The sequence below is a fragment of the Sciurus vulgaris genome (assembly GCF_902686455.1).
Source record: "Sciurus vulgaris genome assembly, chromosome: 14".
Taxonomy (NCBI): Eukaryota; Metazoa; Chordata; class Mammalia; order Rodentia; family Sciuridae; genus Sciurus; species Sciurus vulgaris.
Window position 1 is genome coordinate 3,165,527 of NC_136475.1, and position 26,546 is coordinate 3,192,072.

The 26,546-nt window shown below is 44.2% G+C and overlaps 1 long non-coding RNA gene across 1 annotated transcript in view; it reads left to right on the forward strand.

Annotated features, from left to right (window-relative positions):
* The window catches only part of LOC306643758, a 129,735-nt gene that overhangs the window by 70,531 nt on the left and 32,658 nt on the right, over window positions 1–26,546 (forward strand). Inside the window, exon 2 of the long non-coding RNA XR_013759039.1 lies at window positions 12,897–13,089. This is a non-coding gene — a long non-coding RNA (uncharacterized lncRNA). The remainder of the gene's footprint in view (window positions 1–12,896; window positions 13,090–26,546) is intronic.

Genomic DNA, 26,546 nt, shown 5'->3' on the forward strand with positions numbered 1-26,546 from the left:
TGCAGAGTCACCTTCATTCTCATGAATCTGAAAAGGCCGAGTGACCTGGAGCTGCTGTGACAGGACAGGAGACAAGGGCAGTCAGGTTTTGGACACATGGACAGACACAGTGTGGTTCTCACTGTTTCTGGCCTGCTGTCTCTAAATAACATGGTGGAAAATGAGTTGTTCCTGAAAACTGAATGGAGATGCCAGGAGACGCAGAGGAGGTTCACTTTGAATATTACTAAGAAACCACAAAATGCAGTAGAATAGATTTGTGCAGTTTTCTCTGTCTCTGACCTCAGTCCAGAGGAAGCAGGTGGCTCTGAGAGGGTGACTCTGCTCCATGAGGTCACCTGGGTAATTGGAACTAGTGCCACAGCATACAGTTTCCCTTCCTCCTCCCAGGTCTCTGCTCCTTGTGGGTCCATTCCTCACCATCATGAGGCAAAGAAGCACAGAGAGAAACCTGGTCTATTTTTACAAAATAAAGGAAACTCATGTTTCCAACCATGGTGAGTGTCCTCCCTAAAGTTTAGTTTTGAGAAATTTTCCTTTTATTTGAATCAACTGATAATGCAGCTATTTTCTTTTGATTCCTTATTTGTTTTAATGTGAAAATGCATTCCTATAATTCTAGGAAGTAATGCTTTGGAGCATAATTTAGCCTGTTTGAAGCTAAATTAATACTTAGTTACCCTGGCTGCATTTTCAGGGCCTAGTAGGTGTTTACAGTGAATTTCTGCCTTAGTGATCACCACAAATATGGAATTTTCCAGCATCTTCAACAATTCTGTTGTAAGCACTCATCTAATTACATGTGGTCAAAGTGTTAAACCAGATCAGACACCTCCACATCCTTAGTGCACAATCAGGAGGCCCAGATGCCCCTTGGCTGGTGTGGTTGCTCTGCTTCTTCATAATTCCATAATTAACTGCATTTTATTTCAGAATATGGCATGGCATAAAAAATCTTGAGTCTCCATCCAGACTTTAACCACAATAGATCATTATAAAAGAGCTTTACAACTCCATCCCATCTTTGAGCACAAGTTAGGGGCAAGTGTGATAATGATGATCTGAAAGCATGTGCAGATGCATAGTTCAAGTGCTGTCCAGATAGGGGATGTAGTGCAGTGAGAACAGAAGCAAATATGAAGCTATTTTATTGGCATTGCATTTTTATTCTGTGTTAAGAATTGTTTGCAACATCATTTCACTAGGCAATCCCTGAGCAGTAACTCAGAAGATTTATTCCAATGAATATATTTACATATGTGCTTATTTACCCAGCAGTCTTATATGAGCTAGGAAAGGGTAAAAGTGTGCACTCATCTTATATTTGTTTACAGTGTCCTAAGTAAATTACATATCACCTCGGTGATAGAGCTCTACATAAGTTCTGCAAGACACCTAGACATTGAAAATCAGAAAAAGGACAATTCACAAACATTACCAAAGAAGCCAAACAATTGTAGCTTGCTTTAGTGAGCTTTTTCAATGCTCTGAATAAATAACCCTACCAGCACACCTGTAGAAGAGTTAGAGTTTATTTGAGTGCTCATAATTTAAGAAGTCTCAATCCATAGGTACCTGGCTCAATTCCACAGGGCTTGATGTGAAGCTAAATATCATGGTGGAAGAGTGTAGAAGCTCACATCATCAGGAAGAAGAGAGAGCAAGTATCCACTTACCAGATATGAAATATATGCCCCAAAGCCTCACCCCAATTCCCTCTCTTCTAGCCAAACCCTGCCATTTCAGTTACCACTCAGGAAATTCCTATCAGGGGATTAAATCACTTATGGGTTTAATACTTTTACAACCCAATCATTTCTCATCTGAATGAGGAAGCATTTTTCACATGTGAACTTTTGGGGGACACGTCATATTAAAATCACAACATTCCACTCCCCACCCCCAAAAGCTCACACTCATCTGACAATGCAAAATACATTTAGTCCATTTCCAAACATCCCTGCAGGCTCCACAGTTCCAAGATTACTCAAAGTTGAAGTCCAAAGTCTTTGAGGATCAAGACAGTCTCACATTGTGAGCGTCTATAAAATTAAAAGCAATTTACAAATATCAAATACATAAAGATACTGAGAAAACATTTCCTTTTACAAAAATAGGGACATAGAAATAAGGGATGGGACAAAAGCAAGACTGAAATCCAGCTTGACAAATGGATCCTGTAGTTCTATGTCTGGCATCTGGTGCACATGCCATGATGTTCTCTCCAAAAGGCTTAAGCTCCAGCCCTATGTCCTTGTTTGTTGCAGCCCAAGTGCCCTCTCTGTGGACTTGCCTCTGCTCGTTTCCCGCAGCTTTCCTAGGACAATGTCTTATGTTACTGGTATTTCTTTCCACTGCATCTTTGGGTTTCACCTCACATCTCCACACTTTGACTTCTCATGGGTTCTTACAGGGACACTGACCCTGCTGTACTTTGCCTGGCCTCTCAGGCCTTCCTTTGAATTGGTTGCAACTTCCATGATCCCCTAATTCCAGCATCCTGTATTCCAGCAGAACCAGCACCAAATGTTTGACACAAAAGTCTGTGACAATCTTGAACAGTAGCCAAGGCTTCAGGGGTCATTGCTGCAGCAGCTTCTGAGGTTCTGTATGGCTGAACACACTGAACAAACTTCCTAGGTCCCCTTGGTCAATAAGGGTCTCTTCTCAAGAGAATTTTCACCTTTACTCAGTTGAGCTTGAGATGAATATGATCTTGTCAGCTCCTGAGATGCCCTCAAGCCTATCTTTCTCATTGTCTCTAGGCATAGTCTGTAGCATAGTCTGAGTGAAAGTATTGTCTTTAATAGCTGTAAATTCCTTAGCCCTAGATTTACTCCTGCCTTTAAAGTTCACATTTTAAAATCTTTTTGCTCTGCTTTTTGCTCCTGATTATCACCATATTTGACTAAAATTATCCAGCAATATCCTTACCACTTCCTGAATGCTATGCTGCCTAGATATTTCTTTGGCTAGATTAAGAAGTCCATAGCTCCCAAAATCAGTCTTACAGAAAGTTTCAGGACATGGACAAAATGCAGAAAACTTCTCAGCCAGAACACAAAATGAATTATCTCTACTCCATCTTCCCATAGAGTTCTCCTTCTCTGAGGGAGCATTGTCTTCACTGACCACAGTCCTATTGCTATTCTGGTCTTCTGAGGGCCCATAAGAATCAGCCATTAATCTCCAATCACAACACTCTAAAGCATTTTTAGCTCTCACTGCTAAGCATCTCAAAATTCTTTCCACTAATTCCAAAATGCCCCAAATACTTATGAACCACCTGGTCAGATTAGTTACAGCAATGACCCCACTTCTGGCACCAATTTCTGTTTTAGTCAGCTTTTTGTCTGCTGTGAATAAATTACTAACCAGCACAATTGTAAAGGAGGAAGAGTTTACTTGAGGGCTCACTGTTTCAGAGGCCTCAACCCACAGACAGCCAGTTCCTTTCATCAGGGTTCACGGTGAAGCTGAACATCATGGTGGAAGAATGTGGAAGGGTGAAGCAGCTCACATCATCAGGAAGGAGAAAGAGAGAGAGTCTTCACTCCCCAGATATTAGGTATATACCCCAAAGCCATGCTGCATTTCCAATCCCCTCCAGCCACATCCTACCACTTCAGTTACCACTCACTTGATCCCTACCAGGGGATTAAATCACTGACTGTGTTAACACTCTTACAATCCAATCAGTTCTCCTCTGAACCAGGAAGCAATGTCTCACATGTGAGCTTTTTGGGGATACCTCATATTCAAAGCAAAACATAGCTCAAATCAAAAGCTAAATCATTAGTTGATTAACCTCATATATAGACAGTTTTAAAATCAAAGTCAATATGAAAGAACATACATTTTATAAGTGGTCATACTAGAGGTGTCACATACAGGAGGGAATGTGGGAGGGGAAGAGAAGTTGCAGCTTCAGTGCAGTCTCCAGAGCCCTCAGCAAGGAGGTCACCACAGGCTCAGTGTGGGTCCCCAGTCTCATGCTGCTCAGACTCAAAAGCAGGGACAGGACATGTGGTGGAGCACCATGTGGGAACTTCATGTTATATAAATTTGCCAGAATTGAAAATGATGTGTTGTGCAATTAAAATATTAATCCATTAATGTATTATTGTTTTACTTAAATTAATGCAAGCACAGAGTTGTCATATAGTGCATAAAATTTTAGGCAAAATAGATGCAAGCTGAGCCACTGGGGCAGAGAATTTTTGTTGTTACTCTGCTCTGGACTCCCCAGGACCAGTGATCAAGGCACTGCACAGAACCAGGTCCAGCACTGAGTTTCTGGTCTCTCTGACTCTCCCCCTAGCTGTGGGCTATCATCCTGGCCCAGCCCCCAGGGTGTTGAACACCTTCTTTCTCTGGATCCCCTGCATGTCAGCGTGAGGGCTGGGCCTCTAATTGTCCAGATCCTCAGCCCCATTGCCCAGGACAGCAGCATCCTCACAGCCCAGGGCTACAGTCTGTAGCTCTAGGGCAGCACCAGCCTGAGCTCAGCCTGTTTGAGCCCCTGCTGCAGCATCTCCCATATGCCCAGTACTAGGAATGCCTGTAATGGCCTTAAGTGCCAAAGCCACATTTCCCTACTTGCTGAAGTCACCATTTCCATCCAGATAATTACAATTTGAGTTTCCTGTCATCTCAATGCCTGTCTGGTCTTAATCCCCCCAGACTCATGCAACTTGGGATCTCTCCTTCTCATGCAACTTAGATGTATCATGAAATTAAAAATGTGGCAAATCTTTTAATACCTGTGAAGCAGCCAGAGCTAGTTCTCTGGTTTATTGAGCACCGAGTCTGTACTGCTGTTCTTGGAAAGGAAAGAGGAACCTCTCATGCCAGAATAGAAGAAAGGATTAGGGGGCACAAGGGATGAACATAAACATGAGATATATGAGGTGACAAGTGTGGGCATATTTTTGTGGTGGAATTTGGTTGATTGATTATATAAAGAGAGAAGGTGAAGAGCTTTGCCATTTAAATCTTCCTGGAACAGATGGGACAGAACATGATGCTGAGAGTTGCCGCAGCCCTCTCCACATCATGAGGCCATAAGCTCAAAATTTAAAGTCAATATGGTGAAGGAAACAGATACACAGAAAGGATCTGGGGCCTCACTGCTGTTATGAGCTGATGCACCAAACTAAATATTCAAACCTTCTGACTTCTGGTTGTAGCTTAAGACATTGCTAAAGTTTCTTTTGTTTTCTTCTGTAACTACTCCAGCTCTTCCAGAAAAGACACTTAAAAGAAAATGTCTGAACAGTCCTAGACCTGCCCTTGAGGGGAAGATAGATGTTGCCCTGGGTTTCTGTAGAGTTTTGCACAGTTTTGTCTGTAGAGTCATGAGGAACTGGGAACCAAGATAAGTTATGTCCTCCCTGGTGTCTTGATCACACACTGACAAAATCAAGAGAAATCCAAAAACATGGAAAGGTTTATGAATGTACTCTCTTTTAATTCATTTTTACTTTTTATACTCCAAAGGCTTAGTAGATTCTTCCTGTCTTTAATACATCCCTCCTCCAAGGAGTGACTTGCTAAGGAATGTCAAAATAATTGCATTTTAAGGAGAAAGAGACATGGAGAGGAAATAGACTCTGGGGCTACATGATTCTCCCCCGCACCAAGGTCTGTATTCAGCTTCCCCTCCAGTCTCGGTGGTTCTGAGAAGATCTGGGCTGGTCCAGGGCTTCTATCAGAGGTGGCATTGGAGGGTTTACAAAGAACAGTTTCAGGACATTTCCTGCAGGTGTCCAGGGAGGGCAGCAGGATGGTGGATTCTCAGCACTGAGCAGGCCACTGAGTCCTAAGGAATGGTAGAGGCCTGGGAAGGAAGAACACAGACCTGAGTCCTGTGGTCTATGCCTTAGGTTTCCCAGAGTCAGGACCCCTTTCCAAGGAACAATGGCATGGGAAGAACTTGGGTGACCTGGGGAGATGATGGCTATCATCTGGTGGAAGATGACAGGCAGCTGCTGTGCAGGGCAATGGGATCAGGGGATCACATGTGGGATGTGTGGGAGGCTGAGGATGAGGAGCCTCCCCTGTTTTAACAAGAGCTGAGCTCTAGGTGAGAGCAGGCAGGATCTGTAAGAAGCCTTTTCTCCTTCCACTGTTGCTCCCCCCTCTGCTGAGCTGTGTGCAGGGAGGAGAATGTTGGTTTCCTATTTGGCTTCCTCTGAGCACCCAGGAAGACTTTCCATCTGCCTCCCAAGTCCTTCCTCTGCCCCCCAAGTCCTTCCTTCTGAAAGGAGCTGGTCCATAGGAAACACTACAGCCTGCTCCCAAGACTTCCATCTTCTGTGTTCTCTCTTGTTTTGGGGTATCTTCCCTGCTAGTTATAGCTTGGAATGAGAAGGGGATGCATGTTGCTCTTTCTTCTCTTCCTTGTGGTTGACCTTACCATTCAAGAAATTCATGATTGGCATACACTGCCAGGGCTCCCCTTTGGAGCAGAGGAGTCTGCTCCAGGGTCTGAATTGTCAGGGGAATGAGAATTGCTTTGCATAACAAGAAGTGGGCATGCCCTCCTACAGGTTACTTTCCTCCTTACTGTTATTAGAGGTTTATCTTTATACATAGAAGTCATTCATTCTGACAAACTCATACGTGCATGAAAGTCAATTTCAAGTTATGTCCCCCTGTTCACTTGGCCTTTTCACTCCCATTCCCCTCTCTCCCCTTCTCTTTCCTTCACTCTGCATCCACCCTGGAGTATGAGTGTAGGTATTTGATAGAGCCACCCCTGGTCTTCTGACCAAGTAATAGAATCATTGATTAAATACAGTCTCAGAGACATTGGCCAAGGAATGTGAATGCTTCTGGAATTTTCTCAGTATCCCTGCCCATCAAAATAGGATTGGTGCTGAGAACTCAGACCAGGGATGCCCTGCAGGACGAGGATCCCTTTCCTCCTCAGGCTGTGTCTCAGGACCAGGGGTCCTCTGCAGTCAGTCCTTCACAAGTCACACTGCTGCTGAGGATGGGGGCAGCTCAAGATCATGTGGAAACTGAGAAAGTTAACCTGGTGTGTCCAGCTGAGCTGAGGAGCTGGGCTGTGTGCCTCTCCTGCCATGAACCACTGGGGCTTCCCTGGTGGTTCACAGGACACTCTGCTCGGGTCCTGTGTCTGCTTCCCCAGCCTCAGAGACAGAGTGGGCACAGATGTGCCTGGGGAACCAGCACAACTGCAGTGGAGGAGAAGTGACAGGGCAACAGCAGGGACTGCCTGTAAAGCCAGAAGAATGGGGACACACTTTCAAACTTGAGCAGATCTCTCTGAAATGGGCTCTGCCTAGACTGCTTGCCAGCAAGGCTCCCTGAAGTTCAGGGCCCTGGAAAAGCAGCAGGTGTGTGCACAGCCTGTGGGACTGTGGTCAAGCCACTCAACCTGTATTCAGTCCTGAGAGCCCTGGTCCCCAGCTGCCAGGGTGAGGATGCTGAAGGCATCCTTCCGCGCTGCTGTACTTGGATGCACATCTAAACAAGGCAGAGGTGACATAGGAGCTGTCCACATGTGTGTCCATGTCCACCTGCTTCAAGTTGCTCTTCCATGCACATCTGTGCTGGCTGCACAGGGGGCTGAGACTCTCTCCTGATGAAGCCCTGAAGGAGGTGCAGCCTGGGTCAGGATGAGCAGACTACTCACTGCTGCAGGGTAAAATCAGAAGATGCATTTGTGATGCAGGTCAGGGAAATGCACTGAGTAGCAGCAGCTGTCATTGCGTGATCAGGCCTGGCATCACTAACCAGCGCTTCATGCTGGTGAACTCTGGGAAATGATGCCAAAGGGCAGAAAGAGGTAGAGCAGGGGAGAGGACATATCAAGGATGAGCTACCTTCATCCTCTGTGCATGAAAGTGACCTGCAGCTGCAGGTGACACTGAATGCAAGTAACACACTCACGAAGGGTCAGGTTTGGTCATCTTTTGGTCAATCAAAAAGACTGACAGCTATTTCAAATGGCTATTGATGCTCTCAACATTCTTCTGAAAAATTATCTTTCTTCTTTAAAAAGAAGAAACCACTGGACAGTCACAAATATGCAAGGACAGCACAGGGTTATTTCCAATCAGGGTCATTTTGGAGTAAGTTAAGGCTTGAGCACATGGCTTCTAAGACTGCAGTATGTGTGCTCAACAAAAAGAATATGCTCCACCTCGACCTATATCAGCCATGAAATACAAAATCCATGGGATCCTGTCTGTAAAGTTCTCATTTTGAAAATAGTCTCTAAAATACCTTTTGTTACAATATGACCCCAGGGAGAAATGAGCTCTCTGCATACCAGTTTGTGCTGTCCTGGTCCGACCCGAGATCCTTGGGGACACTTGGCCAGTGCTAAGGGACTGAGAGGAGCCACCCTGCATCTGTGCCCAGCCTGCCCAGCCCCACTGATTTGCATGTGCCCACAGAACAGCCCACTGCCCTGAGGACTTCTTAATAGGCTGCTCACACCCTGTGCAGGAGTCAGTCCCAGTTAGGATACAGCATGGACATGAGGACCACCACTCAGCTCCTGGGGCTCCTGCTGCTCTGCCTCCAAGTTAAGGAGGGACAAAACTGGGGATATACTGAGCCCAGTGTGGTCAGTGCTGCCTGGCTAATTGGGAAAGTCCTCTTGTACCATGATTAGTTACAAGGATATTTATGCTTATGTTTCCAATATCAGGTTCCAGATGTGCCATCATGATGACTCAGTCTCCATCCTCCCTGTCAGCATCTGTAGGAGACTGAGTCACCATCACCTGCCAGGCAAGTCAGAGCATTGGCCCAGCTTTAGTCTGGTATCAACAGAAACCAGGGCAGGCTACTAAGCTCCTCATCTATGATGCAACCAATTTACAGTCTGGGTTCCCCTCCAGGTTCAGTGGCAGTGGATCTGGGACAGATTTCACTCTCACCATCAGTAGCCTGCAGCCTGATGATGTGGCCACTTATTACTGTCTACAGCATAGCAGTTCCCCTCCCACAGTGATACAGGCCATTACACAAACCTCACAGGGAAGAAGGAGTTTGAGGCTGGGCTGCCCCAGCTGCTCCTCCTGCTGCCTCCACCTGCTGAGTGCAGCTCTCAGAGGCACCAGGCTCTGAGCTCACTGGGAGACTTTGGTAGAAGGGACCAGGGGACTCCTCAGCACCCTCACCCTCCTTCCTTCTCATCCCCAACAAGTTTGACTTGACAGTGTCCTCCAGATTTAGTGAGTAACTCTGTCACTCTAGGTGAGGGGTCCAGCTCTCTCTATGAGTTTGGATTCCTACCACAATGTAGAAGTCACTCCACCATTCAAAGCGGCATTTTTTGAAATACATTGAATCAGATTCTTAGTGACAGCTTTCAAAACCTGGGCTCTGTTCATGTGAAGGGCTGGTGCTCCCAGGAAGCCGCAGCTCCTCTGACAGAAGGTGGAACCTGAGGATTCCTCCACTAGCAAAGGAGCTCCTCAGGATCCCAGACACCCAAATTATTAGTGAGCCCAATAATGTGGAGATAACTTGGGATTCTCATGTGCCACAAGTAAAACAGAAAATATGCTGGCTCAGTGGTTTAGTGCCCTGAGCTCAATCCCTGGTACCAACAGCAACAACAAAAATTAAACAAAAGAAAAAGAAAATAAAGGCAGCTCACAGCACTGTTTACCCTCAAACCCACCTCCTTCCCAGGCATTCCATAGCAAATGCTGGCTCCTCCTCTGTGCAGTGCTTTGCCTGGGTAGTATTTACCTATTAATTCTCTGATTGTTCCAGTCTTCCCTTCCCTCCCCTGGTGGAAATTTCTCATCTGCTTTTGACATGTGTCCATCGGTTTTCCTCAGTCCTGATATACTCCCAGGCATACTTCTCTGAGCCATCCTAGTAAGGAGCAGAAGACTAACACCATGGTAGTTTTGAAAGCAGACTTTCTCAGGTACTGGTGGCAGGTTATGTCAGCAAGAGCTGAGGTCTCTGCAGCTGGGAATTGAATGTCCTCTTGGAGTGAGCACAATCATCAGTGTCCCAGCAGACCCCAGAAAGTTATGCACGTATCTTTGACTCAGATCACTCCTCTGTCCACAGTAAGTTTATGACCATATTCTCTGCTCAGATATCTGCTAAACTCAAGAAATCAGTTCTACCCATTACTATGGCTGAACCCTGAAGGCAGTATATCTTCATTGTGCCATTTTGAGAAAGTCCAGCTTTTTTCCCTTTGGCATTATCATATGAGTAAATTCAATGAGGTCACAGGAATAAACTGATATAGATGTTCCAGGAGAGGAAGGTAGGGCTCTGGGGCCCTGGGGATAAGGTGTGTGTATTAAGTGGATCCTCTGAGTCTACTCAAGCCCAATTCCCAAGCACTACTTCCATCTTGACATTAGGCAGTGCTGAGCCAGCTGGTGCTGCCCCATGTTGAGTCCAACACTCACTGTGTGTGGTGACAACTCAGTCACTGAACTTTGCAGGGCCAAGGGACATGGTGGCAGGGCTCAGTGATGCCTGGGACTGCTTTTTGAAGAGCCAGAATTTGCTTCTTTCTTTTGGTTTCCTGTGGGTGGCCAGCTCTTCTCTAGCCTTCTAGAGGTCTATGCTGTGACTATTGGGGACTTGTCCAAGGCACACATTGTTTTCATCTTATACCACACTTCTTCCCCTAGCAATGAGCAGGGCCACATGGTGACACAACAGGGTTCCTTGTGTTACAGCAGAAGCCTGCTGCAGAGAGTCCTGCTCAGACCACTTAACACAGGTAGGCTTCCCAGTCAACCAGTCAGTGGGTTTGTGTAGCTCACCCAGCGTGGAGGGTGCTGTCTCAGCACTGCAGAGAGCCCAGCCAGCACTGATCTTCACTCAGGGGTTGAGGAGCAAGGAGAAATCCCTTGTTCTTCCACTGAAGGGGTGGAGCCAGCAGGACTCAGACATCTGGACCCCAGCATCTTCACCATGTGGTAGGCCCATCAGTTGACTGACCAATACCACAAAGCCTGCCCCTCCCCAGCAGAGCTGAACCCAGGTCAATGCATGACACTGTCAACAGCTGTCACCACTCACACTAGTGAAGGGCTGTTGGAATGACTTCCCCTTTCTTCTCAATGTATTTACATACAGTGTCCTTAACAAGGTTTCTCTAGTGAGAAGAATTTGCTCATTCCATGCAAAAGTTACTGGTGGGGAAAGATCACGAAGCACATGGAGAATGAGGTGGAGTTGAGGTGACAGTGGTATTCTGGTACCCTTAAGTTCTCTTTTCCATGACCACATATTTGGGATCTCAGGAGGGTCATACAGCCTAATGTCAGCTGCCCTGAGTCTGCAGATGTTCTGAATTCCTGAAGAACTCTTAATCCCATGTCCTTAAGCAGTTGAGTAGTTTTGTGAGCACAGGGATCACTTAAGTTTCCTACTGAATCTCACCTAGTGATGAAGGAAGAGGTTCAGCTCGTGAATTGGAGAGGAAAGAACCATGGTCAAGATTTTGGGACTCCTTGCTACAAACCCTGCATGTTGATGCTCCACAGTCCTGTCTACAGAGCAAACAAAACAGACAATAACCATCTTGGGAACCTGATCCTGAAGCCCTGGGATAGGAGCAGTGATCCTGTCTTGTGGGGGCACAAAGACTTGGGAGTTTGCAATGCATTCAGGACTCAGGGCAGCTGGGGCTGTGCACATTGGCTCTGTCTCTCCAAAAGCAATTTCAGGAAGGTTTCTGTTTTCTTCTGGATCTGTATTAACATCCTCCCAATAAGGAGAGCCTTCTGCAGGGATTCATGGAGTTGAGTCAGAATATAGGTCAGCAGTGGGTCAGCTGGTGGGAGGACTAGTCCCCTGCTCTGAGATGCCCCAGGTGAGCAGTGAGGATGGATTGCCCTGTGAATTCAAAAGAGAGCACAGAACACAGAGGGCCCATTCAGTGAAGGTGAACAGAACCTGGAGGTGTCCAGAGAGGAGGGGAAGTGGTGGGAGTGGAGAGGGTTTGCAATTTCAGTGCTGTCCCCAGGGTGTCCCCAGAGCCCTCAGCAAGGATCAGGTCACTGTTAAGTGCACGTGGTCCAGGGTGGTCTGAGCTTCATGCTTCATTAAAGTCATGAAAAAAACAAAATTTGCTTCTATAATCATTCTAACCTTTCCGGAGAAGACACTGAGGAAAAGCCCTGGCAGGCCCTGCACCTGCTGCTCTGGGGAAGGCAGGCACCATCGTGTCTATGGGTTTGTGTTGGAGAGACTAAGGCACTAAGATCTAGAATCATGACTGATTACACCTCCTCCAGACTCCTAGTCCTGCAGGGTCACTGTCTAGAAAAACCTGAACATTGTCAGTTTCCAGATTCTAATCTCCTTTGTCTTCATTGCTGTTTTGATATCCCATTCAAGTAAATCCCTTCACCCCTGAACTGCTCCCTGCTAGTTAGGTCAATGATAAGGAATTGTCATTAAGAAACCCAAGAAAAGCCTTTCCAGAACCATGAAGAGAACAATAAGTCACTACTTACAAGAGCGTGCACTGATATTGTCCTGTGTATTTCAGGTAAAATCATGATCTTCTCTGGCACATCTGTGCTGCTCTTAAGTTACATGGGACACCTGAATCACTGGGTCTGTGCTGACAGAGAGGAGCCAGCCCTGCACCTGTACCCAGCCTGCCCAGCCCTGCTGATTTGCATGTGCTCACAGCACAGCCCAATCCCTGAGGACTTCTTAATAGGCTACTCACATGCTGTGCAGAATTCAGTCCCATCAGGACAGAGCATGGACATGAGGGCCCCCACTCAGGTCCTGGGGCTCATTCTGCTCTTCCTCCCAGGTAAGGAGTTTCTCAGCTCAAAGATTTCAGAGATCTGCCCTGCAGTCTAATTGGGTGTAATTGTGAATATTCATGTCTTGCTTTTTTTCAACATTAGGTAGCAGAAGTGACATCCAGATGACACAGTCTCCATCTCTTCTGTCAATATCTCGAGGTGACAGAATCACTATCACCTGCAGGGCAAATCAGGGCATTAGTGATGATTTAAACTGGTATCAGCAGAAACCTGGACAAGCTCCTGAGCTCCTCATCTATGAAGCAACCAGTTTACAATCTGGGGTCCCATCAAGGTTCAGTGGCAGTGGATCTGGGATGGATTTCACTCTCACCATCAGCAGCCTGGAGCCTGAAGATGTGGCCACATATTACTGTCAACCAGATTACAATCTTCCTCCCACAGTGATACAGGCCATGGAACAAACCTCCCAGGGAAGCAGAAGTGTGAGGCTGTGCTGCCACAGCTGCTCCTTCTGCTGCCTCCACCTGCTGAGAGCACTTCTCACAGGCACTAGGCTCTGAGGCTACTGGGGGTTATCACAGAAGGTAGAGGGAGTGTCCTCTGCACTAAAATCCCCTAGCTCCTCCTCAGACACAGCATCATAGCCATGAGGACACTTCTGTTGATTTAATTAAGGCAGACCTCATTGCTTCTGTGTAGTTCTCAGAAGATTCCATGGTGCATGGTTGTGTGTTGTATTTTAACCTGATGGAGAGACACCTGGAGCATTTGTAAAGCTTGCTCTGTGTGTGTCTGTGTGGCTGTTTCAGAGAAGATTGTTGTGATGTTCTGGGAACATGTTGAGGACCCTCTGTGAATGTAGGTGGCTCTGCTCCATATTCTGAAGCCCAGGTGAATGCAGCAGAGTAATAGGAGCACACATTCTTTTTCCTCATCAAGCTCCTCATCCTCAGAGGATGTGCTCCTACTGCCACCATCCTTGGTCATTGATCCCATGCTTTAGGCCTTTGAACCTGGACTCATACCTGCTGCCTTCTCTGGGGCTCATGGGCCTGTGGAGGTGGACTGGGGAAACATTCTGATCTCTCTCCCTCTCATCTGGCCCTCTGGCTCCTAGTACTGAGGTGCATCTCACTTCCTTGGCCAGCAGTCCGCAGCCTCCCATCACAGAGAAAAATTTCACAAGACAGATGAGGATGACCTGAGAAGCAAGGATGGAGAAGGACCTGTGAAAATTTCTAAGGGTGACTTTTAGATAATGGATAGTTAGGAGAAACACACTGGTCAGATTTGGGTGAACACAATTTGAAATGTCAGTAGTTCAGTGCAGATTGAGGAAAAATACGTAGGATTTTAGAAATCCTGAGCAGGTTTGTGAAAGACACCCAGAGCCTAGGTGGCTGTGGCTGAAGCCTGTTTGGGTGAAACTGACGGGTGATTCCCATGGATCTCTGCTCAGTGAGTCTTCCTATGACAATGAAGAGCCTTATCACATGGAGACCATAACAGTAGAATCAGGAGACCCACATGTTGTGCTAGAAGCTGTTGGAAGACCTGGTCTTTCTAAGACTGAAGTAAGAGCTACAGGAAGATGCTGGGGGTGTAAGAGCTACACAGATGTGCAATGTGAGGCCAAGGGAGTCTGAAGACTCTCCTGATGTCACACAGTCTGTCAGTGAAAGAGCTCCATCCCCACCCAGATGGCCTGACTCAGGGCCCAGCCTGACAGACTTAGGCAATTGGATGGATACTGTGCAGCTGTGGTGAAGCTTTGCTGCTGAATGGATGGTGATTCCATGGAACATGGGGAGCATCAGTGCAGGAGCCTGACCGAGACATAGGGAAAGGGCAAGAGAGCAGGAGCTTGAGTTCTCAAAGGAAGCAGCAGATGTATTGGGGTGGGACAGGGTTTCCAAGTTGTCAGAAGACAAGGCCCTGAGTCTGGTTGATGGCCACCTTGTGCAGGATGGAGTGGGCAGACTACAGGAAGAACCTAGGAAGAGCTCCATGGGTGCTGCTCAGCCCTCTCACCAATTCAGGTGAGGAGCAGCTCCCTGAGGGCTCAGGCAGCCCTGCTTATCCATGCATGTGTGATTGACTTGGTTTGGCCCCTGCTGGGCCTCAGGGAGGCTTGCTCTGTGCTCTGTGCTAGTTTCTACAGAGATGTGGTGGCCTCAGGGCCCTCAGGAAAGGAGGACAAGAACAAGTGAGATGTGCACCTGGATGTCAAGTTCTGATGGACTCCACATTCCAGACAGTTGCTGTCCTGCCCTGGGGTAGAGCCCTGGTCACAGGTGGTGTAGAGAGTGACCTGGGGTGGTAGACTTCTCCTCTCCCTATGGGCTTGACCTGAGCTTCATGTCACTGGAAGTAGATGACTGGTGAGGCAGGAGACCCTAGGAACTCCATGTCAACAGAAGCCATCACTAGCCTCTGCTGCTTCCAGGGCTTCTCAGTTTGCCTCCCCTTTATACCTGGGAGAGGTTTGGGAGTCATTGGGAGAGTCCTGCAGGCTTCTGTTCATACCTGGAAAAGCCAGAAGGCTCCTGATAATGGCAGCAGTCCTTCAGTCAGAGAGCCTTCACACAGAGGACAGCATTGACACGTGGACACGGCATGGTCTCACACGTATATCAATGTATGTATCAATACCATCTTATTAATATGTGCAACACTGATATTGCACATGCTAGCATGTAATTTACCTGAGGTGCATTAATACTGTATATTAATATATAAGGCATACATTTATTGATCAGTAGTATATTACTAACTCCTGTATACCTGAGTGTGAATGGATATGTTGGATATGAGAGTGTTGCATTTTTGTGGTATATTTTTCTCTAATTTACTTTATTCTTTTACCTAATTTTTAAAATTAAAATTCCTAGTCATGAATCTAATAAATTATTTTCTTATTGGGGAAGAAGATAAATATATTCTTATAAAGTACCATGTTAAATAATTTTGTCACTGACTTGACACATGATAAAGTCCTTAGAGTCGAAGACTGAATGAGTCATTCTAGGGAAATCCCCAAAGGGACAGTGGCATTTTTCTTTAATGTGACTTATAAGTATGAAGGAAATAGAGAAAATACTAGACAGGCAGAATAAGGGCTCTTTGAAAAGGAGGGACTGTGAATCCCATGAGTTGTCCCAGGAGGAGCTTGGATAACAGACGGTTAAAGGTACATGGTGGACAGGGCCAGTAGGCAGTAATGAGGGACTGAGCACATAAGAGCACCAGGAGGAGAAAGGAAGTAAAAGCTGTGAGCAGGATAGTGGACAACAAGGCAGGGGTCTGATGGGAATGTGAGGACAAACATTGGTACTGGATTTAAGGCTGTTTCCATGGATCTCTGCTGAGTTATTCACTGCTGCTTAGGAATATGCAGATGCTACTATGTCTCAGTGTCACCTACATGAACATGGAGCAAGGGGAGATGAAGTCACTTCTCTAATCACAAGGCCTGTGGTGATGGCACTACACCACAGACAAGGGGCCAACTTCAGCTCCCCTGCTGGTAACTTCTAGAACATTGGGAGACATGCTCTCCTTCAGGTAGAAGCTCTGAATAGATAAAGATTCCATTGTAACTTGAAGTAGTATTAATATAACTAATTCCCTGTGACATAAAGAATGGTTGAGCAAGCAAAATCATTGAAATCCTTGGGGAAAAGCAGATTAATAGGACATGAGGGTCAGAACTGGGAAATGAAGCCTGAGGAGCTTCTCAGCCTGACCAGGGAAGGTCCTTTCACCTCCCCATATACCCCATTCTGAGGAGCACAAGGAAAACAGCTGGGTCCCCTGTAGGGCAGGACCAGGGGCTGAGGCCCTCTACATTGCCTAGGGGAGAAGGCGGGATCTGGTTAGGCATGCATATCAGGCAAGATGGAGAGGTGAGGGTGTTAGAGGATCAGTGAAGAAGGACCTTCCCCCATGCTGGGCAGCACTGCCCAGATCAGGGACCTGTTGCCTGGACTCATAGGGACCAGAGCCAGGCCCAGCCCACCTGGGCACTGGTGGTTTCATTGTACCCACACTTCAGGGCTAATGAGTACTCCTCATACTTACATCATACAATGGACAAATTTCTCCTTGGCCTGTGGGAAACACCAGTAAGGAACAAAGAAGAGCTGTGACTGGATCAGCTCTTCCTGCCAAGCATGGGTATCCCTGCCCTTGTAGAGAGGACCTGGCCTGGGGACAAAAAGAAAAGTGACGTGACCTAGGGGATAAAGAGAAAAGTGAGACCACAGGCTTCCATATTGTTCCCTGTGGTATTGTTGTAACACCATCTGGCCAGTTTATGAGCCAGGTGAGGCCTGAGGAAGCGGAGATGAAATTCTGTGAGCACAGGAGGGAGATCTGGCCTCAGGCTGAGCCCAGGTCTTTTCTGACTTGACCTCCTGGGCATGGGTGCTCAGGTGCCCACAGGATGAGGCAGAGTCTCTGCAGTTGGAGGCTCAGCCCAACACTCCCAGCTGCCTGCAATGCCCCTCCCAGCCCACCCATCTCTCCAGAGTCATATCAGTGCCTGGTCAGGGCTCTGGAAATCTCTGACTCAGGGGGACCCAGGGGACCCATGGAGGCACCCATTCAGCTCCTCTGCCTCCTCTTACACTGGATCCCAGGTGATGGACCATGGGATGGTTCTGCACACCTGTGAAAGCTCTTTCAGTGTGGTTGGTCCTGTGTCCTGGCACCTCTGTTTAGCAAGCCCAGTGATTCAAGCTCTGGGTGCCTACAGGATCCTGACTCTACTGTGGAGACTGTGGGTGTGACCTAGATGCATAAGTAACCTTCCTGTTTCCTTTCCACCTCAGATGCCACAGGAGAAATTGTGCTGACACAGACTCCAGTGTCTGTGGCTTTGTCTCCAGGGAAAAAGCCACCCTCACCTGCAGGGCCAGTCAGTGTTGGCAGTTCCTCAGACTGGAGCCAGCAGAAGCCTGGGCAGGCTTGCATATGCCTCAGCTATGGTGCCTGCAGCAGGCCCTGTGGAGTCCTAGCCCGGATCAGTGGCAGTGGATCAGGGCAGCCTTCACCCTGTAGCCTGGGGATGCTACAGGGTTGCTGACTGCAGGTCCACACAGATTACCACTGGGATTCAGGCCCCCACACTAACCTCAATGCCCTCTCTGCCTGCCCTCTCTCCCCTGGTGCACAAGGACTAACTCCAGAGCCACCGAGTCAAACATTTTGCACTTTTCTCTTTCCATTGCACTGGAAAGGACGTGGGAGAGAGGAAACCAAGCTTGATTCAGGTCTGAAGGATCCATGGTGTCCTGGGCCCTCTTTTGCTTCCCTGGGAAAAATGTGAGAGATAAAGAGGATGGGAGCATTTGCAATTACTTCCCTATTTTACCAGGTTAGTATGGAGTATCCTGAAGAGTTATAATATCACCAATACAGGTAGAGTTAAAGGTGAATCACCAAGAGTAATGTGATTCCCAGGTAGGTCCTTCCTTCTCCTTTTGAACTGAACAACAGGTTGCTCAATCTGTCAAAGCACAGTTGGTGTCAACAATGGTTCCAGAAATTGCTCCCAGGTCCTGCTCACATTCATTTCATTTCACAGCCAGGGTAAGGCTGGGGAATCTCCCACATCTTCAACCTGGAATGTGGATGTGACCATTTCCTTTTTGCTTTGTGTCCTGCACAAAGAGGTTCTCACATCTATTCCTGCTCCTACACCTATTGAGGGGCCAGGGTTCCGAGGAGGTGGAATTTGTGAAAGATGAGGCGTTCCCATGAGCATGTTCCTGCATCCATTCTATGGAGCAAACATCCCAGGGATCTGTCTTATGTTTCTTTTTCCTGTCCCAATCCTGCATCCTGGTATTCAACCCTGAATGAAAAAGAGCATGAAGCCAACTCTAGCTCAACACACCTGGACATAAATTCCTTAAATAGTAAATCACTTAGGGAGTTAGAAAAATATCCTCCAGAATTCATTCAAGGACACTTTGCCATGAAAATGCCAAGAAAATGGGCACATGGCAGGCATGAGACACTGATCCACTGACAGATGGAGACCAGGAGGCCTGGGCTCCACCCACCTACCCTTACACAGCTCCAGTCCTCAGGAGACCTTCTGAAGCCCACTTTTGTCAAATATCCTGGGTCACAGAGCATCCTTTAACTCTCTTGTGGTGAATCTCACTTTGAAACCCTGGTTGTCTGTAAGTCTTCTGTCCTTGAGTAGGAGATTACTGCTATGGGGTAACGTCTGTTTTCCCTACAGAACACAGTATCCCAGTGATGGTACAATAGGATCAACTCCATGAATAACAGTGAAGACTCAGAGTGAAGCCTCACTGGGATCCAGCCTCTAACACCCTGAGTATGTCATGTCACAGGAACACCAGTAGATGGCAGACAAACCACAACAAACAGAGTTGCCTATACCTAAATATCAGGGAAATAAGAGAGTGTGTCCTCTTATCAGTAGGGAGCCCCTCAGGTTTCACCAGTGTGGGTTTGTGACAAGAGACTCATAGGAGAAGCTATCAGGGGCTGCCTCGTGGGAAAGCTCTCCAGTTCTCTTGGCCTGGAATCCCAGCATTGTCCCTGCTCTCTGTGTTCCCAGAGCCTTCATGATATGGGTTGAATCCTGTTTCCTGATTTCATGGCTGAAGCTGGACCCCAGTGTGGCTGCAGGTGGAGAAAGGGACAGAAGGAGGTCCTGAGTTAAGTGAGGGGATGCAGGTGGGAGCTGGCCCCGCTCCACATATGTCCACCCTCCAAGGTCCTCCAGGGAGAGCTTCCTTCCCTGCTCAGAGTCATGAAGAGGGGGGCCACATAAAGGGACACCACCAGGCTGGACAGAGAAGCCTCACAAGGGACCAAACCCTTGATCATGACTCTTCAGCCTCCAGAGCTTGAGATGTAAATTCCTGTTGTTTAATACCCAGTCCAGGGTTTTGAGTTTTCTTTCAAAACCTGAGCAAGTGACTCCACTATCCCAAACCTCCCTGAGCAGAGTCAGTTACAGGAGACCCTGTGCACCTGGACCTGCCCTATCCCTCCTCCTGCCTCTGCTTTGACCCCACTGGAGAGGGAGGACCTGATTTCCACCTCAGCATTAGGCTGAGCACAGTGTTTCTTGCTTAAGAAATTGCTCAGCTGTTTTGCTCTCTGTTCATAATCTCAATAAACTTAGTGAGAAGCTGTCTGGGGCTCCTGCCTGAGGTTTCCATGATGATTTCCCACCTATGATGCCAAAGCACTGAGTACAAAATCCACCTTTTTTTATTTTATTTTTTATTGTAAACAAATGGGAAACATGTTGTTTCTGTTTGTACATGGAGTAACAGCATACCATTTGTGTAATCATACATTTACATAGGGTAATGATGTTTGATTCATTCTGTTATTTTTTCCTTCCCCCCTCCCACCTCTCTTTTCCCTCTATACAGTTCCTCCTTCCTCCATTTTTGCCCTCCTCCCATCCCCCATTATGTATCATCATTCGCTTATCAGTGAGATCATTCGCCCTTTGAATTTTTGTGATTGGCTTATCTCACTTAGCATGATATTCTCCAATTTCATCCATTGCCTGCAAAATCCATAATTTTATTATTCTTTATAGCTGAGTAATATTCCATTGTGTATATATATATATATATATATATATATATATATATATATATATATATATCACAGTTACTTTATCCATTCATCAATTGAAGGACATCTAGGTTGGTTCCACAATCTGGCTATTGTGAACATTGATGTGGCTGTATGTCTGTAGTATCCTGATTTAAGTACTTTGGGTATAGGCCAAGGAGTGGGATAGCTGGGTCAAATGGAGTTTCCATTCCAATTTTTCTAAGGAATCTCCACACTGCTTTCCAGAGTGGCTGCACTAATTTGCATCCTCACCAGCCATGTATGAATATACCTTTTTCCTCACATCCTCTCCAACACCTATTGTTGCTTGTATTATTGATAATCACCATTCTAATTAGTGTGAGATGGAATCTTAGTGTAGTTTTGATTTGCGTTTCTCTTATTACTAGAGATGTTGAACATTTTTTAATATGTTTGATGATTGCTTGGAGATCTTCTTCTATGAAGTGTCTGTTCATTTCCTTAGCCCATTTGTTCATTGGGTTATTTTTATTCTTGGTGTAGAGTTTTTGAGTTCTTTATATATTCTGGAAATTAGTGCTCTATCTGAAGTATGAGTGGCAAAGATATTCTCCCTCTCTGTAGGCTCTCTCTTCGCATTGCTGATAGTTTCCTTTGCTGAGAGAAAGCTATTTAGTTTGAATCTATCCCAGTTATTGATTCTTGCTTTTATTTCTTGAGCTATTGGTGTCCTGTTAATGAAGTCTGATCCTAAGCCAACATATTGAAGATTTGGATCTACTTTTACTTCTATAAGATGCAGGGTTTCTGGTCTGATTTCAAGGTCCTTGATCCATTGTGAGTTGATTTTTGTTCAGGGTGAGAGATAGGGCTTTAGTTTCATTCTGTTGCATATGGATATCCAGTTTTCCCAGAACCATTTGTTGAAGAGGCTATCTTTTCTCCATTGCATATTTTTGTCACCTTTGTCTAGTGTGAGAAAATTGTATTTATTTCGGTTTGTGTCCGTGTCCTCTATTTTGTACCATTGATCTACCTGTCTATTTTGGTGCCAATACCATGCCGTTTTTGTTATTATTGCTTTGTAGTATAGTCTAAGTTCTGGTATTGAGATACCCCCTGTTTCATTCTTCCTGCTAAGGATTGCTTTAGCTATTCTGGTTTACTTATTCTTCCAGATGAATTTCATGATTGCTTGCTCTATTTCTGTGTGGCACATCATTGGGATTTTAATTAGAATTGCATTGAATCTGCATAGCACTTTTGGTAGTATGTCCATTTTGAAAATATTAATTCTGCCTTTCCAAGAACATGGGAGATTTTTCCATCTTCTAAGGTCTTCCTCAATTTCTTGCTTCAATATTTTGTAGTTTTCATTGTAGAGATTGTTTACCTCTTTGGCTAGATTGATTCCCAAGTATTTGATTTTTTTTTTTTTTGAGGCTATTGCAAATGGATGTGTTTTCCTCATTTCCCTTTCATCTGTTTCATCACTTGTGTATAAAAATTCTCTAGATTTATGCGTGTTGATTTTATAGCCTGCTATTTTGCTGAATTGATCGATGAGGTCTGGAAGTTGTCTGGAAGAGGTTTTTGGATCCTCTGAATATAGAATCATTTCATCAGCAAATAGTGACAGCTTTAAGTTCCTCTTTTCCTATTCATATCCCTTCAATTTCTTTAGTATGCCTAATTGCAATGGCTAGCGTTTTGAGGACAATGTTGAATAGAAGTGGTGAAAGAGGAAATCCCTGTCTTGTTCCTATTTTTAAGAATGATGTTCCCATTAAGAATGATGTTAGGCCATGGGCTTAGCATAAATAGCCTTTCAATGTTCAGGTATGTTCCTACTATCCCTATTTTTTCTAGTGTTTTGAGCATGAAGGGGTGTTGTATTCTGTCAAACGCTTTTTCTGCATCAATTGAAATAACCATATGATTCTTATCCTTAAGTCTATTGACATGATGGATTATGTTTATTGATTTATGGATGTTAAACCATCTCTATATCCCAGGGATGAACCCCACTTGATTGTGGTGCACAATTTTCTTAATATGTTTTTGAATACAGTTTGCCAATATTTTGTTAAGGATCTTTGCATCTATATTCATCAAGGATATTGGTCTAAAATTTTCTTTCCTTGATGTGTCTTTTCCTGGTTTGGGTATGAGGGTGATATTAGCTTCATAGAATGAGATCGGTAGTGTACCCTCCTTTTCTATTTCCTGGAATACTTTGAGAAGTATTGGAATGAGTTCTTCTCTGAAGGTCTTGTAGAACTCAGCTGAGAATCCATCTGATCCTGGGCTTTTCTTGAATAGCAGATTTTTAATGGCATCTTCTATTTCATTGCTTGATATTGATCTGTTTATATTGTGAATATCCTCCTGGTTCAGTAAGGAGGAACATATGTCTCTAGAAATTTGCCAAGTCTTCGATAGTTTCTATATTGTTGGAATACAGATGTTCAAAGTAGCTTCTCATTATATTCTGTATCTCAGTGGTGTCTGTCATGGCATTTCCTTTTTCATCATGAATTTTATTAATTTGAGTTTTCTCTCTCATTCTCTTTGTTAGTGTGGCTAAGGGTTTGTCTATTTTGTTTACTTTCTCAAAGAACCAGCTTTTTGTTTTCTCAATTTTTTGAATTGTTTCCTTTTTTCAATTTCATTGATTTCGTCTCTGATTCTAATTATTTCCTATATTCTAATATTTTTACTGTTATTCTGTTCTTTTTTCTAGGGCTTTGAGCTGAGCTGTAATGTTAGGTCACTTAATTGTTTACTTTTCATTCTTTTCTGGGATGAACTGCATGCAATGAATTTTCCTCTTAGTACTGCTTCCATAGCGTCCCAGAGATATTGATATGCTGTATCGTCATTCTCATTGACCTCTAAGAATTTTGTTATCTCCTCCCTGATGCTTTCTGTTATCCATGTTTCATTAAATAGAATCTTATTTAGTCTCCAGTTGTTTGGAGTAATTTCTGTTTTTTATTTTGTCATTGATTTCTGTTCTCAGTCCATTATGATCTGATAGAACACAAGGCAGTATCTCTATTTTTTTGCAATTCCTAAGGGCTGCTTTGTGGCATAACATATGGTCTATTTTCAAGAAGGTTCCATGTGCTGCTGAGAAGAAAGTGAATCTGCTCATTGATGGAAGGAATATGCTCTATATGTCTATTTAGTCTAAGTTATTGATTGTGTTATTGAGTTCTATCCTTTCTTTGGTTGGTTTTTGTTTGGAAGATCTATCTAGTTGTGATAGCGTTGCATTAAAGTCACCCAGAATTATTGTGTTGTGGTCTATGTGATTCCTGAAATTGACAAGGATTTGTGTGATGTACATGGATGCACCATTGTTTAGGGCATAAATATGTACTATCATTATGTTTTCCTGATTTATGGTTCCCTTAAGCAGTATGAAATGTCTTTCTTTATCCTTTCTGACTAACTTTGGCTTGAAGTCCACTTTATCTGATATAAGGATGGAATCTCCCGCATTTTTACTGAGTCCAAGTGCATGGAAGGTTTTTTCCCATCCTTTCACCTTAAGTCTGTGGATGTCTTTTTCTATGAGATGAGTCTCTTGCAGGCAGCATATTGTTGGGTCTTTCTTTTTAATCCATTCTGCCAGTCTATGTTTTTTGATTGATGAGTTTAGGCCATTAACATTCAGAGTTATTATTGAGATATGATTTGTATTCCCAATCATTTGGCTTATTTTTGGTTTTTAAGTTGGCTTGCTTTCTCCTTTGAGTGTTTTTTCTCTAAGGTAGTTCCTTCCTTTGCTGACCTCCATTGATGTTTTTCATTTCCTCCTCATGGAATATTTTGTTGAGAACATTCTGTAGTGCAGGCTTTCTATTTGTAAATTCTTTTAACTTTTGTTTATCATGGAAGGATTTTATTTCATCTTCAAATCTGAAGGTTTTTTTTTGGCTGGGTATAGGATTCTTGGTTGGCAACCATGTTCTTTCAGAACTTGAACTACATTGTTCCTGGCCCTTACAGCTTTTAGAGTCTGGGTTGAGAAGTCTGCTGCTATCCCTATTGGTCTCCCCCTATATGTAATCTGATGCTTTTCTCTCATGGACTTCAAAATTCTATCTTTATTTTCAATGTTAATCATTTTCATTATAATGTGCCTTGGTGTGGACCTGTTGTGATTCTGTGCATTTGGTGTTCTGTAAGCCTCTTGCATTTGATTTTCCATTTCATTCTTCAGGTTTGGGAAATTTTCTGATATCATTTCATTGAATAGGTTGTCCATTCCTTTGGATCGTATCACTGTGCCTTCCTCAATCCCATTAATTTTTAAATTTGGTCTTTTAATGATGTCCCATAGTTCTTGGAGATTCTGTTCATGATTTCTTACCATCTTCTCTGCTTGTACAACTTTATTTTCAACATTAAACACTTTGTCTTCATTGTCTGTGGTACTGTCTTCCACGCGCTCTAGTCTTTTGGTGATGTTTTCCATTGAGATTTTTATTTGGATTATTGTTTCCTTCATTTCAAGGATTTCCATTTGGTTTTTTTTTTTTTTTTTTTTTTTTTTTTTTTTTTTTTTGCAACTCTCTATCTCTTTGTTCAAATGCTCTTTTGCTTCCTGCAGTTGCTCTTTCAGCTTATTGGTATTATCATTCATTGCCTGAATTTGCTCTTTTTTCTCATCCTTTGGTTAGCAAATCATCTTAATCATGTATAATCCAAAGTCCTTTTCTGACATTTCTTCTACCATGCTGTCATTGGATTCTACGAATATGAACAGATGCTTCATAGAAGAAGATCTCCAAGCAATCAACAAACATATTAAAAAATGTTCAACTTCTCTAGTAATAAGAAAAATGCATAGCAAAACTACCCTATGATTCCATCTAACCCCAATTAGAATGGTGATTATCAAGAATACAAAAACGATAGAAGTTGCGAGGATGTGGGGATAAAGGTACACTCATACATTGCTCGTGGGTTTGCAGATAAGTGCATTCACTCTGGAATGCAGTGTGGACTTTCCTTGGAAACCTTGGAATGGAACCACCATTTGACCCAGCTATCTTACTCCTTGGTCTACACCCAAAGGACTAAACATCAGCATACTACAGAGATACAACCACAAAATGTTCATAGCAGCTCAATTCACAATAGCCAGATTGTGGAACCAATCTAGATGCTCTTCAGTCAATGAATGGATAAAGAAACTGTGGTATATATAGACAATGGAATATTAGTCAGCCATAAATAATAATAAAATGATGGCATTTGTAGCCAAATGAATGAAATTGAAGAATATCATGCTAAGTAAGATAAGCTAATCTCAAAAAACCAAAGGATGAATGATCTCACTGATTAGCGGATGATGATACATAATGGGAGGTGGGAGGAAGGCAAGAATGGAAGAAGCAGGGACTGTATAGAGGGAAAGAGGGGTAGGAGGGGTGGAGGGTAGGAAAAAAATAACAGAATTAATCAAACACCATTACCCTATCTAAATATATGATTACAGAAATGGTATGCCTCTACTTCATGTACAGAGAAACAAGTTGCACCGCATTTGTTTACAATAAAAAAAAAAAAAGAAAAACATAGTAAACGAAGGCAACAAAATTATTCACTGGAGAAAAGATAGCATATTCAACAAATGCTACTGGGAAAATGGAAAGCCACATGTAACAAAATGAAATTAAATTTCTCTCTCTCACTCTGCATCAAACTCAACACAAAGTGCATCAAAGACTTAAGCTCTAGAACAGAGAACCTGCACCTACTAGAAGAAAATTTGGCTCAAATCTTCACCATGTTGGCTTAGGATCTGACTTTCTTAAGAAGACCCCTAAAACACAGGAAGTAAAACTATGAATCAATAAATGGGATTGATTCAAACTACAAACTTTCTTCTCAGCAAAAGAAACAAACAGTGATGTGAAGAGAGAGCCTCAGGGTTTGAGAACATCTTTACCACATGCAAGTCAGATAGAGTATTAATCACTAAGATATATAAAGAAGTCAAAAATCTTAACACCAAAACCCCAAATAACCCAATCAGCAAATGGGCTAAGGAACTGAACAGATACTTTACAGAAGAAATACAATCAATCAACAATTACTTTTTTATTTTAATAAGCACAATGTTACTGATTGTTTGATACTTGTCTGTATGCCTCCTTTACACCTCCCTTT